Consider the following 20,661-nt stretch of genomic DNA (forward strand, 5'->3'; position numbering starts at 1 on the left):
GCTGACATGGGATGCAGTTCTGTGGGCAGTGCATGAATAAAATCACCGTGCACATAACACTGATGACATTTTCAGACAAAACTAAAGCAATCTTTTTCCATAGTCATCCAGTAATAGCCCGCTTGGAGGATTTTCTTTACTAACACGTACCCATTCATGTGGCGTCCGCACACTCCTACATATACTTCATACATGATTCTTCCAACCTCTTCGGCGTCAACACATCTTAACAAATTAAGATCTAGATTCCTTTTGTATAAGACCTCATCGCTTAAGAAGAAACCACTTGCAAGTCATCTAATAGTTCTCTTTTGGTCTCCACTGGCTTGATTAGGATATTCTTTAGCTTTGAGAAATCTCTTGATATCATGATACTATGGCTGAACATCCGGTTCTGCCTCAACCGTACTGCAGTAACTGTGCCTTTCTCGGATCTGGATTTCCAATGGGTCAATGTGGGCATTGCCTAGGTATGGCAGCATCGAGGTCAAAGTAGCAAGCACATCAGCTAAGATCTTCCACATATTGCATGTAGGGAATAAGCTTGACATCTCGAGTTTCGCATTCTCCCTAAGCTTGTTGGATAATCAGATTTGAATCTCCCATGATTAATAATTCTTTCACATCTTGGTCGATTGCTATATTCATACCCATAATGCAGGCTTCATACTTGGCAGTGTTGTTTGTGCAGAAAAACCGAAGCCGGGCTGTGGCTGGATAGTGTTGACCTGTGGGTGAGATCAAGATTGCCCCAATTCTGACACCTTTTGCGTTCACAGCGCCATCGAAGAACATTTTCCATGAATTGGTGTCTTCTGATGTTACCACAACTAAATTTACCTCTTCATCCGGGAAGTAGGTATTCAAGGGCTGGTATTCATCATCAACAGGGTTTTCGGCTAGGTGATCTGCTAAAGCTTGGACTTTCATTGCCGTGCATATGACATAGGCTATGTCAAATTCAGTGAGCAGGATCTGCCATTTTTCTAACCTCCCTGCGGGCATTGGCTTCTAGAATATGTACTTTAAAGGATCCAACCTAGTGATGAGGTAAGTGGTGTAGGCCAACAAGTAATGCCTAAGCTTCTAGCGACCCAAGTTACGGCGCAACAAGTCCTTTCCAACAGGGTATATTTGGCTTCATAACTTGTGAACTTTTTGCTAAAATAGTAGATTTCCTGCTTTCTCCACCCGGTCATGTCATGTTGGCTGAGGACATATCCAAAAGAATTCTCCAAGACTATCAAATACAGAAACAAAGGCCTCCCAGGTTCAGGTGGGACCAAGACTGGCGGGTTCGACAGATATTATTTGATTTTGTCAAAGTCTTCTTGGCACTCATCTGTCCATTTAATTGCTGCATCTTTCTTTAACATCTTGAAGATGGGTTCACATGTAGAAGTCAACTGAGCGATGAATCGGCTGATGTAGTTCAACCTTCCCAGCAGGCTCATAACTTTTTTCTTGGTTCTTGGTGGAGGCAAATCTCGAATAGACTTTATCTTTGTTGGGTCTAACTTGATGCCCCTCCGACTGACTATAAATCCCAAAAGTTTGCCAGACGGAACCCCAAATGCACATTTGGCCGGATTTAGCTTCAAATCATATTTACGCAGCCGCTTAAAGAATTTTCTCAGGTACCGAACATGGTCGTCCTAGGTCCTGGATTTTGATGATCACATTTTCTACATACACCTCAATTTCGTGGTGCATCATGTCATGAAAAATGGCAGTCATGGCCCTCATATAGGTTGCCCCGGCGTTCTTCAGACCAAAAGGCATGACCCTGTAACAGTAGGTGCCCCAGGGTGTGGTGAAGGCTGTATTTTCTACATCCTCTTTATCCATCAACACCTAGTGATATCCTGCATAACAATCCATGAAAGACTGCATCTCATGTTTGGCACAGTTATCAACAAGGATGTGGATGTTCGGCAAAGGGAAGTTGTTCTTGGGACTTGCTTTGTTAAGATCTCTGTAATCCACACACACTCAAGTTTTCCCATCTTTCTTTGGTACAGGAACGACATTATCCAACCATGTGGTGTACCGGACCTCTTGGATCACTCGTGCCTTCAACTGTTTTGTGATCTCTTCTTTAATCTTGGCACTGATATCAGTTTTGAACTTTCTTTGCTTTTGCTGGACAGGAGGATAATCAGGGTAGGCCGGCAACTTGTGGACCACCAAATCGACACTTAGTCCTGGCATGTCATCGTATGACCAAGCAAACACATCTTTGAACTCAAACAAAAGTTGGATCAATATGTCCTGGATTTTTTCATCTATGTGAATGCTTATCTAGGTTTCTTTGACTTCTTCAGAACTACCCAAATTAACCGGCTCAGTATCATTTAAGTTTGGATTAGGTTTATTCTGAAATTGTTCTAATTCTTGATTTATTTTCCTAAAAGCCTCTTCTTCATCATATTCCGGTTCTTGGTTCATTATTTCATAATTAGACAGCGTGTTTGGATCTGGGTATGAAGTTCGCAAGCATGTCATGTTATTTAAAGCCGTATTGTTAGAACTGAAAGAAAAAATAAGAAAAAGTAACAAAAATTAGAAAGAATAAAGAGAGATGAACGATGAAATATTGATTTCATTTCATTGAATTTTGAAGATAACAAGGTTTACATTGGAAATTAAAGACAATAAACTAAAAGAAATAGCTGAGTTACACCCTGAAATAACTCGTGATGTAGAAAAGATGGAAAGACTGGACTACCGGGATTCCCGCCTGACTGGGAACGGAGTAGCCTTCCAATTTTGCAACTTGGCACCGGCCCCTATATACAGCACCTCAGCGGTGCTCGAGCCTTCTCCCGGTTGGACCATGTGGGTTTCATACAACATCTGCCTCATGGCTCCACATATTTCTTCAATTTCCTCGGCCGTGAATGCCTCATCTTCTTCTTCTTCTTCATTGTATTTAGGACTGACGAAGGTTTCGAACAAATGCGGGATCGGCAGAGGCAAGACCCAACCATTGTTCTTTCGTTTATCTGCCCATGTTTCATCAGCTGGCGTGGCTTGGAAACCCACACCAAATAACTTCTTGCTAGCAGCCAGAGTGATAGGTTCTGTGATTCATTGCAATGACGTCCCGAGCCCCTTCCCGAATTTGTAACCATGCCTGATCATTTCCTTGGCAACCATAATTGACGCATTCGAGAGAAAGGGTTGAGGACAAGGGCTTCTTTCTTCACATTGGTCTGCGACCACAACCTCGAAAGCTTGATAGACTATGTGTTCACTTCCTTCCCTGGCTTCAAGACATGGGATTGACAGGTCCCGATAAATCGACTGCTTATTTTCTCCGTAAACTACAATCTCATGATCTTCATATTCAAATTTTACCATCTGGTGGAGAGTAGAAGTTACAGCCCCTACTGCGTGAATCCAAGGTCTTCCCAAGAGGAAATTATAGGAAGTATCCATGTCTAGGACCTGAAAGGTCACCTCGAAATCCACCAGGCCAATAGTCAGAATCAAATCAATCTCACCTATGGTATCTCTCTTGATGCCATCAAAGGCACGCACACAGATGTTGTTGGGCCTGATTCTCTCACTACCGATCTCCATTCTTTGCAAAGTTGAGAGAGGGAAAATATCTACTCCGAAACCACCATCCAGCATGACCCTTTTCACATAATATCTTTCGCATTTAACTGTCAGATGAAGGGCTTTGTTGTGGGAGGCCCCTTCCGGGGGCAAATCATTCTTGCTGAAAGAAATTTGATTGACTGCAAAAAATCTTTCCACCATCCTTTCCAGCTATTCCACAGTGGTTTCACTCGGAACATACACTTCATTGAGGGTTTTGATCAACACTTTCTAATTTTCAGTTGAATTCATTAGCAGAGACAACAAAGAGACCTGAGCAGGAGACTTCCGTAGTTGGTTAATCGTCTCATAGTCTGCTATTTTCACTTTTCGGAAGAACTCTTCTACTTCTTCAGCACTCACTGGCTTCTTGAGTGGGAAACCTTTTTTGTGGCATTGTTCACTTCTTCCAGATTGAGGTATTTCTCGGCTGTGTTAGTTTCATTTGTTTCTCCCAGGACTTCTTTTCCTTTGTAGGTGACAACCGCCTTGTTGTAATTCCATGGGATGGTAGTGGTATCTGTCATGGGCCTTTGCGGACCTAGTGTGTCAAAGTTCCCTACGGACCTCAAGGATCCTAGGCAATGCTCACACCAAGACCTTTTTCAAAAAGAGTATTGGTTATGTGCAGTGTGAAAGGGCCAGCCCCAGTGTACTAGAGTTCAAAGGAATCTCATGGATTCCTAAGCAGTACACACACTGGAGGGGCAAAACCTAATAGTCTAAGAGTAAAGTGAGAGTGATTGACATAGTTTTAAAAGACTTAGTAAAATAGTGTAGAGACAATTCTAAAAGTGAAAAGATTTTCAGGAATAGAAACAGTTTTCAGGAAGGTGCTAGGGGTGAAAACAGTCTTGAAATCAATTCTGAAAAGAACAGACATACAACCATACAAACTTAGAGTGCTCAGACTCACAATCACTCAGCAATCAGCTTTACAAACATGGGTCAAGGGGGTTGGGAACATAGAGAGTTCAAATACATAAACAGAGTCTAGGGGAGCCTCTGGAGCAACACCTGTAGAGAACACACATGAATCTACTAGTTCAAAGACTTAACAAGTTAGTCATGATAAGAAGCAATTAATATATAGGCATAGAATGTAGTGAAATACTCATGTTGAAGACAAAGTGCATACTAATTAGGATCAACCAAGTACATTAGACAACTAAGTTATCGACATGATCACACCAATTAAAGAGAGTAAACAGAGTAAACAGAGACTAAATAAATATGTTAGCCAAGTATCAAACATACAAGTGAGACCCAGACATACTGATTGCACATTTGAACAAAGGAGGACAAAATTTAGACATGCTGAGTAAAGCAGTAAACAATAGGATAAAGTAAATACATATCAAATCAAGCTAGTGCAAAACATGGAACACAGAGAGTTTGAGTTTCAGAATTGAACAGGAGACATACCAGTTAGAGAAGCAAAGTGCAGAATGTAAAGCAAGTGTAATTTCACTGTCTAGCCTTGGCTTTCAGCCGGCTAAACCAATAGTTAGCACAAGTAACAGAGAAAGAAGAGAGAGTTTGAGTGTGCTGTGTGTATTCTGAACTTAGTTTGTGTGTTGAGAGGTAGAATAAGAGTGTTTATATAACAATATAGGAGTGGAACAGACAAGGTAAAGGAATAATCATTTAGTCAATTAAGGAAGTCATAGAATCCAATCACATAAAGGAGTTCAAGACAGACTCATTTAATCAAGGGTAGTTGATCAAATGGTAATAATATGAGATTAATTAAGGAAAGAATCCCAATTATACCATGTAAAGGAATAAGTAAGAATCTACAATTATACAAGCAATTAAATAAGGCAGGGATGACCAATTAAGGTCGTAACGAGGAAACAACAAGAATTATGCACACGAATCTCTACCAGAGAAAATCAATTAACCAAACTTTCAAAAATAATATTGATTTCTGGAAAAAGATATCAACTTCCATAAATAGAAAAATGGACTAAGTAAAACATCACAGAAACATAGAAATTAGTTGGAAACACAGATTCTAGCCCTAATAAGAGATTTATTAGGGAAAAACCACAGAATAATAGATTCGACAATGAAAAAATATTTAAGTCCAAGAAATAGAGCAAGGCAACACAGAAAGTACCCAGAATCGAAGCAGAGGTTAGAAAATCAGAATGTCGCACAAAATTAACTAGTTTTAAGTATGTTTTGTACAAATCAGTCACAAAGATGAAAATAATTAATCAATCACTTTAGGAGTGAAAACAACCTTTGAAAACAACTAGGATAAACCCTAGATTTAGGGAGAAGTCGGAATAATCAATTTAAACCAGAAATTTACAAAGAAATCATGTAATAGTTGCTCGATTCAGCTCAGATCTATATAGATCTGAGAAGGATCGCAAGTAATAGACTAGGTTTTTTTCAGAAAAATAATAGAGATGAGAAAATAGGTCAAGAGACCATAGATTCGTAACAAAACAAGAGGAGATTTCTTACTCACAATCGAGCAAATGGCCTCCGACAGGATAATAAGTAAGGGTTTCAACCAGAACTGGTAGGGTTCCCCTGAGATAGTCTCAAGGATCTAAGAAGTCGAGGAGCCATGGTGCGTAGAAGGCCAAGACTGGCTGGAGAATCCATAGGAGCATTATAAGGTGAAGGTTTACGCCGGTGACGACATTTTAGAACTAGGGTTCAGTCAATAGAGTTGAGAGAAGAGGGAAGGGGTGACAGCGGGTGAGAGGGGTGAAATGAGAGGTTTGAGGGGGGGGTCGTTTAGGTTTAATTAAGGTAAGGGAAATGTGGATTGTTGATCTGAATGGTCAACGGTCAGGATTGGGATAGGGTATTGGATCGGGGCATACAGACTTGGGTCTAAGGGGATTGGGCCAAATTTAAAGGGTTTGGGCTGGTTAGAGAGGGGTTAGGTTTGGGAATAAAAGGGCTATTTATTAAATACCCCACATAATTTATCAAAAATTTTTATAAAATAATTATCAAATTATAAAAATAATTTTCATTTATAAAAATGTTTTAAAATAATTACCCAACATTTTTAAAAATACAATGAACGTAATAACGTAAAATGTATGCATGGCCTATAATTGCAAAGTTATTGCAATTGTAACCAAAAAGTATAAATCTGGCCATTTGTGAAATAATTTGGACTTAATATGACTATAAATAGAAAAATTGGATCATAAAATGTTGTAAGATCATTTGTGATGCAATTTTGTAATTATTTATATAAATGAAATACTGAAATAAATTAATTTAAAAATGTAGAAATTATGAAAAAATATCAATTGATGTTAATGCATAGTTTTGAAGGTATATATGCACTTAAAAGTATTATAGGAAAAAATTGGGTATCAACATCTACCCCTCTTTACCCGGGAAAGATGAAAAAGTTGTCGGGTGAAGATATGATGGCCAATTTTGATCGAGCGGGATGATTTGAGAGATTTAGGCCGCACTCTGGTTCCTAAGCTACCTACATATCCCTGGTTTTACAGGAATCAGGCCGTGTGTAGTTCCGGATTCATCGGCGGAATATATCGATGAAGTCATCACAAGAACGGAGAATAGGTGAAGAATGATTGTGGTGAGAGGTCAAGTTTGAGATAATTTGACGGGATCAAAGCGGGATTGCTCCTGTTGGGGTAGCGGTTGCTTATCGGGTCACCTGCAAATAAAGAGATACTACGAGCATATATTTGTGCGGAAATTTAAACATGATGCAGATTCCCTTCCGACCATGAAAGTTGTCTTCGGACGGTTGAGGATGACATCCTTAGACCATGATGTCCTGGGCCATGAATTGTTCAATGAGGGATTCGCAGGCCATGAAATTATGTTCTTGGGCCATGAAAATGGTGCCTCCGAACCATGATGCCTTTGAATAATGATGTGCAAGTTTGAGAGATCCTCAGGCCATGACATGGTGTTTTTCGGCTATGAGGATGATGCCTTTAGAATATGACTCCTTTGGACAAGTTTGCGATATTTCAGCCCATGAGATGCAATAAGATGATGTTAACAAGACAAGGCTTAGTCTTGTGAAGTTGAGGGCATAGCTTAGCCCGGAAGAAGAGCAAATAGATAGTGCCGGAGAGATAGTGCTTAGTCTCGACAAATAAAAATATAATGCTTGGCATTATGAAAATAAGAGGTAGAGCTTAGCCTCATGCAAGATTGGAGACAGAGCTTAATCTCATGCAGGATGCGGGACAAGGCTTAGACCCATGCAGACAGAAGGCAGAGCTTAGCCTTATGCAAATATAGAGGCAGGGCTTAGCCTCATGCAGATGGAGACAGAGCTTAGTCTCATGCAAGATGCGGGACAAGGCTTATTCCCATGTTTGTGGAAGGCAGAGCTTAGCTTTATGCAGATATGGAGGCAAGGCTTAACCTTATGCAGATGGAGACAGAGCATAGTGTCATGCGAGATGCGGGACAGGGCTTAGTCCCATGCAGATGGAAAGGCAGAGCTTAGCCTTATGCAAATATGGAGGCAGGGCTTAGCCTCATGCAAGAATGGAGACAGAGCTTAATCTCATGCAGGATACGGGATAGGGCTTAGTCCCATGTAGATGGAAGGCAGAGCTTAGCCTTATGCAGATATGGAGGCAGGGCTTAGCCTCATGAAAGATTGGAGATAGAGCTTAGTCTCATGTAGGATGTGGGATAGGTCTTAGTCCCATGCAAGTGGAAGGCAGAGCTTAGCCTTATGCAATGAACATTTGGCAAATAGGAGTAGAGTATTTCTTAGCTGGAGATATATTCGGTGCTTGGTGGCCCGATTGATAGTGATTCTACTGCATGTATATATTTGTGAATGCTACTGTTATGTCAGATGTTCCTGTGCCCAAAGAAAAATTGTAAGTTTTGTAAGGGGAGGTTGGTTCGTGCCTTTGTCTGATAGCTTTGCTCCTCCGTTCTGGAGGCCTTGTTTGAGTTTCCCTGGGTAACACTGGTTATTACAAAAATAGAGTTTTCGAAAATATGAAATTATTGATGAAAATAGAGTTATTTTAGAAAATATAGTGAAATATCAAGTAATTTTAAATGAACTAGTGACTGTAACATATTTCAGAGACATTGCAACATTCTTGAGTTAGAATTTTGAGGGTCCTCCTCAAAATTCTGCCCCAGTTTGGTAGATGATCCTTTGGCTATTTGCGAGTGACGAAACTTGTTGAACTTTCTTCGGAATTTTGAGAATCCTTCTCAAAATTCTGCCCTAGTTTCTTAACTAATTTCTGACTTTCTGGTATGCGATGGCATCAGCTGGACTTGCTCCGGAATTTTGAGGGTCCTCCTCAAAATTCTGCCCCAGTTTCAGGTTCTGGGGGGAATGAAAATTTTATTATGATATGACCGAGCCCACAGGGCTGCCTATGTATCCCCTCTTAAATGGGAATCAGGTCAAGCATAGTTCAATTACATCATGGGAATGTGAAACATCTAAGCATAGTATCCTTTGACTGCGTCTGAATTGATTGGTTTTGACCAGACTTCTCCGTCCATTTCTGTAAGTATGAGTGCTCCTTCTATTAGCACCCTGTGAACCATGTAGGGACCTTGCCAGTTGGGCTAGAATTTACCTTTGGCTTTATCTTGATGTGGTAAGATCTTCTTCAGCACTAGCTGTCCTAGTGCAAACTGTCTTGGTTTGACCCTTTTGTTGAAAGCTTTGGACATTCTGTTTTGATAAAGCTGACTGTGACACACTGCGTTCATTTCTTTTTCCATTTATAAGGGCCAATTGCTCATAGAAACTCCTTATCCATTCTGCATCGCTGAGTTCGGTTCCTATATGAAGAAAGAATCTCTACCAAAGGGTAACTTCTCGTGCCATTTTTTGTGGTTTTCTACCATCTTCCTTAGTATCTACTTGATGTTCTTGTTGGCAGCTTCTACGACTTCATTCATTTGAGGTTTGTATGTTGTGGAGTTCTTGTGCTTGATTTTGAAAGTCTCACACATGGTCTTTTTGTTGAGATTGGAGGCATTGTCAGTGATGATTGATTCTGGAACTCCAAACCGGCAAATAATCCGGTCGTGGACAAAATTTGCCACGACTTTCTTAGTTACTGCCTTGTAAGATGCTGCTTTGTGGTGAAGTAATCAATAGCTACCAAGATAAACTTGTGCCCTTTTGATGTAGTGGGATCGATCGAATCGATGACATCTATTCCCCAAGCGGCGAAGGGCCAAGGTGAGCTTGTTGCATTGAGCTCATTTTGGCGGCACCTTTATCATATCGGCATGTACTTGATATTGGTAGCATTTTTGGACATACTGGACACAATCTGTCTCCATGGTCATCCAAAAATAACCGGCCCTAAGAATCTTCTTGGCCAAGACAAAACCGTTCATATGCGGGCCGCAGGTCCCAACATGTATCTCCTTAAGCAACTTAGAAGCTTATTTTGCGTCAACACACCTTAGCAATACCAAATCAGGGGTTCTTCTATATAGGTTTGCTCCGCTGTGGAAGAAGTGATTGAACAACCTTCGAAGTGTGCATTTCTGAGTATGGTTCGCATGCTCCGGATATTCTCCTTTTTCCAAATATTCTTTGATATCGTGAAACCAAGGCTTCCCTTCTATTTGTTCTTCAACATGGACACAATACATCGGTTGTTTATGAATTCTCACTGGGATGGGATCAATGAAATTCTTGATGTTGAATCATTGATGAGAAAGTAGCAAATGCATCGGCAAACTCGTTTTGAATTCTGGGAACATGCCGAAACTCTATCTTCATGAACCTATTTCTCAACTCATGTACATAGTGTAGATATGGCAATATCTTAGAATTCTTGGGGCCCATTCTCCTTGTACCTGGTGCACAAATAGATCTGAATCACCGATTACCAGTAACTCTTGTATATTTATATCGATGGCTAGATTGAGCCCCATGATGTAAGCCTCATATTCCGCCATATTGTTGGTGCATGGAAACCTAAGATTCGTGGATACAGGGTAGTGCTGACCTATTTTTGATACCAAAACTGTTACGCCCCTGCAATATTACGTCGATATTTCATCTCGCAGTATTAAATTACGACAATGTTGCACCTTGTATTATTGTTTGAATTTATCATAAGGTAATTTACATTAGTCCAAGGAAAAGATTATTTGTAGATTATAAGGATTATGCTATTTCAAACAAGTGATGAGTAAATTCGTGAAGGTGAGAGGGGAAGCAAGTCAAAGAAAATGAATTTTCGTCCAAGTTTGGCATGTTGGGATAAAATTCTGGCCGAGCGTTAATACCCGATATTTATGGACTAGTACCATACAAGGTACCATATGACCATGATAGTGAGGAATATGAGGTTTGCTAAAAGTGAGCAGTATTTTAAGTAATTTGAGATAATTCTTAATTATGTGGATAATTGGTTAATTATTGGATTAATGGGGAATTTCAAGTTAATTAAGAAATTAGTAATTAATTACTCCCTCCGTTCCAATTTATGTGAACCTGTTTGACTGGGCACGGAGTTTAAGAAAAAAATGAAGACTTTTGGAATTTGTGGTCCTAAACAAGTTCAAATGGGGCCCAGAGTATTTGTGTGGTTATAAAAGCTTCTCATTAAGGGTAGAGTTGTAACTTTAAGCTAAATTGTTACCAAATTTAGAAAGAGTTCATTCTTTTTGGAACGGACCAAAAAGGAAATAGGTTCACATAAACTGGAACAGAGGGAGTAAGATTTTGGATAAAATCTTGAACATGTGGCAGCCATAAAGAGCCCAAAGAATGACTCTTCATTTTATGCTATGTGGCATATTTAGGAGAATTGGTGGCCACAAACTTCAAAGCTAAGGGATTACATAAGTTTAAAGGCAAAATACCTAAGCTTGCAAGAAAACTTACGGATGATCAATTCTAAGAATCTCTTACTTCACTATCCAATATGTTTACATGTGTGGTCTTTGGATGATTTAGGAATTGGTAGTTGGTATAGTAAGTATTAATTCTTAACACTCAAAATCAAAAGGCAGAGATATTTCAAGGTTGTGTGCATAATAGTCAAGGGAATAAGATTATCGAGTTTCTGCATTCCTGTGTTAGTTGGATCATAGTTGAATTAGAATTCAGCAAAGTAATGGATTTTGAGCAAAAATTTCATACAAAGTTACACTACGTTATAGCAACGTCATTTGCAATTCTAAGAGAGCATGGTACAATCTTTCTCAAGAACAGCATACGAATTTTCTCCTACTTTGATCCACCGTTACGTGTAGTCGCATTTGACTTATGTTGGAAGGATTGTCAAAAGAATCAGCTCAGGTATGTTAAGGCTATCCCTTCTTTCTTTTTGGCATGATCTATACGACACAAACGAAACGAGCAAATGCACAACTTCCAAAAATTACTCTATTCGTAGAAATAATAGAGATGCTTATGTTTTTAATTCTCCATGTGTCATATTATTCTATCGTCTACTCATGGGTCCCAGAAAATACGTAAGTTGATAAAGTTTATTTCATGATGTTAATCAAAGTCAAAATGGTCTTATGCACTCTGAAAGATTTTATTGACGTACTTCTCATGCATTGCATTCATGTACATTTTCTCATGCTCAGACAACATTATATACGCGTATATATATATATGGGATATGGAAAAAGGTTACGACGTTATATATGCATTACCACCTGATCAGCTGGTATATGTTGATGATTTGTCCATAGTGGTTGAGATGATATGATGGGATGCCCTCAAAGGCTTGATGATGTTATGAACGCATATACCCATGCATGGTATGACATTTGAATGTATATGCATGACATTATAATATTAAATGATTCACAGAGTTATTCAAATATACATGTTGAGTCTTTTACTCCATGTTTCTCTCATGTCTACTAGTTACTGATTTTCATTCCTTATATACTCGGTACATTATTTGTACTGACGTCCCTTTTGCCTGGGGACGCTGCATTTCATGCTCGCAGGCCCTGATAGACAGGTCGAGAGTCCTCCAAGTAGGCTACCAGCTCAGCGAAAGGTGTTGGTGCGCTTCATTTTCTTCGGAGTTGCTTCTTCGGTCAGTATGATTAGTACATGTATTGATTGGTATGGAGGGACCCTATCCCGACCTTTATGATATTATGTCTTCTTAGAGGCTTGTAGACAGATGTCATGTATACGGATACTTGTATGACCTTGTCAGCCTATGTTTCAAATATATAAAAAAAATCATGCCGGCCTTATAGGCCCGTACTTCATATGTATAAGTTTGTATTCCCTCATGTTTTACTTTGGTTCATCTACCTATGATAGAATGATATAAAAATACGTCATGTTGGTACTCGGTTGAGTAAGGTACCGGGTACCCGTCGCGGTCCATCGGTTTAGGTCGTGACAAAAATCGATCCAATGCCCACTCCTTTGAAATTTGCAGCTCCATCAAAGAACATACTCCAAATGTCGTATGCTTCAGTAATGTCTTCTCCCACGAACGACACTTCTTCATCAGGAAAATACATTTTCAAGGGTTTGTATTCTCCTCCCACATGATTTTCAGCAATATGGTCTGTCAATGCTTGTCCTTTGACCGCCTTCTGAGTTGCATAGATGATATCGAACACTTAACAGTATTTGCCATTTGGCTAATTTTTCTGTCGGCATGGGCTTCTGAAATATGTACTTTAGGGGGACCATCCTGGATGAGATATGTGGTATAGGCACAAAAGTAATGCCTCAATTTCTAAGTCGTCCAAGTCAAAGCATAGCAAGTGCGTTCTAATAGAGAATATCATGCTTCGTAAGGTGTGAACTTCTTACTCAAGTAGTATATGACTTGTTCCTTTCTCCATGTATCGTCATGTTGTCCTAGAACACATCTGAAGGCTCCATCTAATACAGAAAGATAGAGTAGCATGGCCGCCCCGGTTCTGGCGGGACCAAGACTGGTGGTGTGGATAGGTACTCCTTGATTTTTTCGAAAGCCCTCTGACAATCTTCGGTCCAACTTGTTTTAGCATCTTTCCTCAACATCTTGAAGATGAGTTCACGTATGACTGTGGACTGCGCTATGAAGCGTCTGATATAGTTGAGACGTCCTAGGAAGCTCATCACGTCCTTCTTGCTTCTTGGTGGCAGTAACTCTTGAATAGCCTTAACTTTAGATGGGTCTAACTTGATTCCCCAACGACTGACAATGAATCCCAACAACTTTCCTACGGGAACCCCGAATGCACATTTTTGCGGGGTTCAATTTTAAGTTGTACCTCCTTAACCTGTCAAAGAACTTTCTTAAATCTGCTATGTGATCTGCGACCCTCTTGGATTTGATAATGACTTCGTCAACATACACCTCTATTTCTTTGTGTATCATATCATGGAAGATGGTTGTCATGGCTCTCATGTAAGTATCCCCAATATTCTTTAGACTAAATGGCATCATCTTGTAGCAGTACACCCCCATGGTGTGATAAAAGCTATTTTCTCCGTGTCTTTTTCATCCATCCAGATATGGTGATAACCCATTAAGCAATCTACAAAGTATTGGAGCTCATGCTTGGAACAATCGTCAATCAGGATGTGTATCTTTGGCAGTGAGAAATTGTCCTTGGGACTTGCTTTGTTTAAGTCTCAATAGTCGACACATACTTTGACTTTCCCATCTTTCTTCAGAACTGGTACAATATTGGCTAACCAGGTTGGGTACTCAACCACCCTGAGAACTTTGGCTTTGATCTGCTTAGTAACTTCCTCCTTGATTTTCAGGCTCATATCTGGTTTGAATTTTTTGAGTTTCTACTTCACTGGCGGACACATTAGATTGGTGGGCAACTTGTGAGCCACTGTGGATGTGCTCAGACCAGTCATGTCATCATATTACCATGTGAATATATCCTCATATTCCTTCAAGAAGCGGACATACTCTTCTTTCTCTGGCGGTGATAAGTGAATGCTTATGCGAGTCTCCTTGATGGTTTCGACGTCTCCCAAATTTACTACTTCGGTTTCGTCCAGGTTGGACTTAGGCTTATTCTCAAAGTTCTCAACCTCTCTGCCAACCTCCTCAAGTATTTCATCTTCTTCCTCCGAGTCACTATCCTTATATTGCGTTGTCTCATTACATGTCACAGTCACCAGTTCATTATGAAAAGTAATAATAACGCTGTAGAAAGAAAAGTGTGGAAGATAATAGTAAATAATAAATAGCAATGCATTGATTAAAACTGAAAACATCCAAAACAAGTACGACTCGATGAATCGAGCAATTATTTTGAAACAAGTGAGTCTTTAAAACAGAAATACTGAAAATACCTTAGATGCGTAGTATGGCTATAGAAATAAAATTAGGCTGATTACCAAGCTACCCAGGGACCCTGCAGGCCTGGGATGATGTGGCAGTCCAGTTTCTAAGAACAACTCCCTTCTTCATGGTCTAAATGGTGAGGCCTTCCTCCTCCTCCTCAATATTGCACTGCAATCCATATCCTCATCCTCTAGGAACAAATTTCTCAGCCTAGATGTGGCATTGGTTGCTCGAGAGGGTAATAAAGTCCAAGCTATGGAGGCGACCAATCATCATACTCCTGCCATGTATACTGGTATCTGAGCCCGAAGGTAGTACCATGACGTTTCAGCTATATTGTTTTGGTAATGCCCTAGAGATTCTTCCCAAGACCTTTGCCGGGTTCATACCCAGACTATGCTGGTATGCTTTCTATGGTGTTACTCCACCATTTGTCTTTCTCAACGGCATTGACATGTTTGATGTGATGATAAGTTTCCCCTCCTAGACTTCTTCTATTCTTAATAACCGGGATGGTTTGACTGGTGTAAATGGGGTTACTCCCATCTCCGTGAATGATTACCTCCTGATGGTTGCATTCGAACTTCGCGGCCTGGTGTAGTGTGGAAGCCACAGCCCCACTGGCATGTATCCAAGGTCGGCCCAACAAAAGATTGTATGAAGCTGATATGTCAAGCACTTGGAATCAATGTCGAACCAAGTTGGCCCCATCTGCAGACAAAGATTAATCTCCCCAATCATGGCCCTTTGAGACTCATCAAAGGCTTTTACGTTCATGTTTCCTACCCGTATTTCATGGAAACCTTTGCCCAATCTTTTTAGAGTATCCAACGGACAAATGTTGAGGCTTGAACCTCCATTGATCAAGACTCTAGCAATTAATTTGTCTTCAAATTGTACCGTGATATGCAATGCTCGGTTATGATTCAACCCTTCAAGTGATAGTTCATCATCGTGGAAGGTTATCTTATGACTTTCCAGCACCTGCCCTACCATGTTTGCCATCTCTCCATAGGTGATATTATTGGGTATGTAATCTTCATTTAACACCTTCATCAACGCATTCTTGTGCGCCTATGAATTTTGCAACAGTGATAGGATGGATATTTAAGCAGGAGCTTTGTTGAAATCATCAATGACGGAGTATTCCCTCACCTATACTTTCCTCCAAAGATCATCTGGCCCTGTTTCAATGATAGGCTGCTTGGTAGTGGCCTCCTTACTTGATCCTCCCAAGTGTTCAGGTGTATAGACCCTTTCGGTCCTGGTCATTCCTTGTGCAGCATCAGATTCTTCCATCTTTGCTTTTCCCTTTCGCCTAGCTTCGGCAACGTAATCCTAAGGTATTGCTTTTGAATCGAAAGGAGGTGTGATTGATACTATCACTGTGAAAGGCGTGGCCACTTCTACTTTAAATGGAATAGGTGTGGCTGCAGGTGGAGCTACCTCTACCTCAAATGGAACCGATGCGGGTACCTCAACCTCGACTGGTGACTACATCTGTACTATAATAGGAGTGAGTATGACTGTAGGTTTAAATTCATCGCCTTCTCGAATAAGCCCGATTGACCCCTTAGGATCCCATTTTTCATCTATCTTTATCACATGTATTCCACTGCCTCTATGATCTGGGAGAGGATTATTGCGGGCGTTCGGTGCAATTTCTTTTGCTTGTATGACCTTGTTGTCAATCAGTGTCTAGATTTTATCTTTCAATGTTCGGCACTCATCGATGGTGTGCCCCTTCATACCGGAGTGATATGCACAGGTTTTGTTTGGGTTGACCCATTGAGATGGGTTCTCTACTGCCACAGCGGGCATAAGAGTGACGTAACCAGCAGCCTTCAACCTTTCATACAACTGGTCGATGGGTTCATCAATAGCGGTGTATTGTCTGGGTGGTTTGCGATCAAAGTTAGGTCGGGGTCTTGGGTAGTTTTGGCGAGTCGGAGGTGACTGAAAATGAGATGGTTGGGAGTTATATATGTAATAGGCAGTGGCTGGTTGGGAATATTTGGGAGATGAGGGTTGGTATGTGGATGGATGCGTTTGGTATGTGGGTGGAGGTGTTTGGTATGTGAGTAGAGGCGTTTGGTATGTGAGTGGAGATTTTGGGCCTTGAGCCAACATTATTGCCCCACGTCTCTCTTTTTTGATATGCCATATGATTGCAATGCTTTGTTCGTGGCCTGTAATGCCTTGAAATTTGTCACTGTTCTGCTTTTGATACCTTCTTCAATCCTTTCTCTGAGTTTGATGATATCGGAGAATTTGTGATTCTCAATGACCATTAACCTTTCATAATACTGTGGGTCATGTGCCCTGGCAAAGAACTTGTTCATTTTTTATTCATCTAGTGCTAGTCTGACCTTGGCTGTTTCTGACATCCACTAGGTAGCATACTCACGGAAAGTCTCAGTTGGCTTCTTCTTTAAATTTTGGATGTAGAAGACATTCGGTGCATTCTCTATGTTGAACCTGATCCGGTTCATAAATTCTGATGCCATACTCACCCAATTGGCCCACTTCTTGGAGTTCTGACTTATGTACCAGGACAGGACATCTCCAGTAAGACTTCTCATGAAGAGCTTCATTCGGATCCTTTCATCTTTTTCGACCCCCACGAGCTTGTCGCAGTAAGTTCTCAAATGAACCTTGGGATCACCTGTTCTGTCAAACATCTCGAACATGGGAGGTTTGTAACCCTTCGGTAGTTCCACGTCTGGTTGTATGCATAGGTCCTAATAATTCAAACCTTCTATCCCTTTGCCTCCTTCGGCACCTTGAACTCGACTTGTCAATTTCTTGAGTTCCTTAGCCATGTTCTTGATGAACAGGTCCTTCTCAGCGGATTATGGTGTATAGGAGATTGGTTGAGTAGAGTGAGGTACGATTTCCACATATATAGGGTGGTGTTTGTGAGTTCCAGGAACCTGGGTGTAGTGGTGATCGTTGGTTGAGTTTTGAGGATCGGGAATAGGTTGTGGTGTGTTCTGAGGAATGTGACAGGTAGTGGTTGGTGGGTATTAGATTGTTTGATGATAGTGTTGTGGTGGAGTTGGTATCGGTAAAGGATTGAGATTTTAATGTGGAGTTACATATTGATGTGGTGCGAGAGGGTTTTGTGGATGCTGGTTTGGTGTGTTTAGGGGAGGTGCTGGGTTTTTGGTGTTTTGTTGTTTGACATAGGGGACATTTAGGGTGAGGGATAGGTTTGCTAAGTTGCGGATCTGCTCAAGTACTCCCTGTAACTCCAATATCTTTTGTTCCAACCGTAAAACCAAGTCATTTGGTGCTGGAGTGCTCCGACCGTCTGAAGTTTCCGCATTCTCCGCATTTTTCTTTTGAATACCACTTAAGTCGTCCATTTTAGCTTTCCCTCTGTTCTTTGTATTACTTGGAGGAGGAGGAGGTGGAAGGCCTCTAGATCTGGTGCGATATGTTGATGATGCCAGTATGTGTGAACCAACCTTAGGGGATGGGAATAAAGAATAAAGAAAAACAAAAGTAAACAAGCGAGTAAGGGTTCTGATATCTTTGCAATATTTAAACACATATTGCGGGAATGCAAATTCATGTCCTAATTTGGGAGCCTCGTTGTGCCTGAGGTAGGCCTAGCAACAAATAGACTTGGAGAAATTCAGTGCCAATAATTGCCTCATTTCATTAATGGTAAAAATAGACAACCCAAAACGACACTAAATAAGTTAATGTTACTAATGGCACTCGACCTTATTACATTTAAAAGAAAAGCAAGTAAACCTAATCTACTTGGTCCCAGAAGGACCCTCTCCAGATTGGATGCAATTGTCGATCAATTCCCCTAGTTCGCGCAAGTTCAGCAGTAAGAATGCCCTTTCCAAATGTCCTCCTTCGTTTCCCTCAGCGTTCTAGTAGTTGGTGACTCTCTTTATCATTTTCCCCTCCAATTCCATCAAACTGTACTCCAGATATTCCAGCCTTTCACTGGATTTAACAGCTCTCTCTTTCCACTCATTGATCATTTTTATGTCGGCTTTATGCTGCTCTATATGCTCAGCTTCGGACTCACGAATTCTTTTGCGCAGCTTGTTATACTTCACCTGTGCTTCGGCAACCTCGTCTATGACCATGTTCCCTGGACCAACCCTTGGCTCGAAGATTCCTGCTATGTTATCATCCAACCATGAGGGGTAGAAGTATAGTGATCCGCAAGATATCGGTCTAGCTTGATAGTATCCTTTTCCACAATATTCGTCAAAGTTCACATATGTTGTGCTTCATTCTTATATGGGATGGTGTCACCCTAAAAATTAGGTATGAAGTGACTCATCTTAGTGACTCGTGGTATGACCCGTCTCCTGCCTGCCTGTCTCATAACCCTGAGGGGAGCATAATGGTATATGCCCCTTAACCCAATCAACACCAAGTGTGGAATATCTCTGGATCTGATGATGAACTCGTCGGTAAGGAACTACTCGAACATCCACTGAACCTAGTCCTCAGTTAACTTGTTGAAAAACTGCACCCATCCTACATCATCCTTAGGTTGAGCAAACATGTCCGGAATGTAAGTCATTCTCTTACGGTGATGGAAAGCTATGTGGTCATTCCACGGTGTTCGTGGAAACTCTTGACGGTATTGACCCTTTTGGAGATGCTCTAACAACCAAACTTGTAATAGTAAATTGCAACCCTCAAAGAATCTGAACCCCTTCTGATAACGTTCCAAGGCCCGGTACATATCTACTATGATCATAGGGATAATGGTATATGTCTGCCCCTCGTTCCCATCCATCAAAGTTTTGGCCATCACGGCTAGCCTAATATGGATTTTATCCCCTTGGATTAGGAATACCAGCATGCCCAAGAAACACACAATGAACACGAAGATCCTACGATGAACCCAGCCCAAGGAGGTGATTGAGAACTCATCATCAAAAATATGGTAAGAGCTATTGTGACTGTATCGTTCATAGAGGAAGTCGAAAGGTATGTAAGAGTTTTTTAGGCACTCCAAGTCATCATTTTTCTTCAGCCCCATCATCTTAAGGAATCCTTGAGTGGTGCGATTTCCAGGTGCTAATAAGCCAAGACTATCCCAAGGCAACCCAGCAAATCCCCCTATTTCTTTTAGAAGAGGGGTCATTTCTATGTCCCCAAAGCAGAACACAGCCCTTTCCTTGTCCCAAAACATGGTGGCAACCTTGATCAACATTTTGTTTGGCTGAAGATCCAACAGAGAAGGCAAATTTCCTAAGACTCGTTTCACATGATTTTGGTCACTTGAGGGAATGTCCCTCCACCAATCTAGCAAAAGTGAAGGTATGCTACCGACCATGCCGAACTTGGGGACCTCATGCCTCATTTTCTGCAAAACAAAAGGTGGTTAGGCCCTTTCCCCCTCCAGATTCGTCTATTTATACAACAATTATTAGCATATTGGCACTTATTTCTCCAAATTAATGCACACAATCGTGATTGTGTCTGTTGGAAATATGGAAAACCTGATGGACTTTTGGGTGAGGCTTGTCTTAAAGGGTTATTATGGGGACACATATTAACCCGTCTAGGTTTGACCATGATGCATGTACAATTAATCAGAGTAAGGTTGCTATAGAGGTCTAGACTGGGACCCTCAAGCGGAAAACTTGAGGGGGAAAGGCATGGAACCGTCGAACGCACCGTTGATCGACTAGTTTACCGCAAATACGCCTTTCCGAATTTAAAAGGTGATATATAGGAAGAGCGCAAACACTCATCAAGCGTTGCTATAGTATTGATTACACACGTGGAATATGATGTTGAG

Source organism: Nicotiana sylvestris, chromosome 5 (genome assembly GCF_000393655.2).
Source record: "Nicotiana sylvestris chromosome 5, ASM39365v2, whole genome shotgun sequence".
NCBI lineage: Eukaryota > Viridiplantae > Streptophyta > Magnoliopsida > Solanales > Solanaceae > Nicotiana > Nicotiana sylvestris.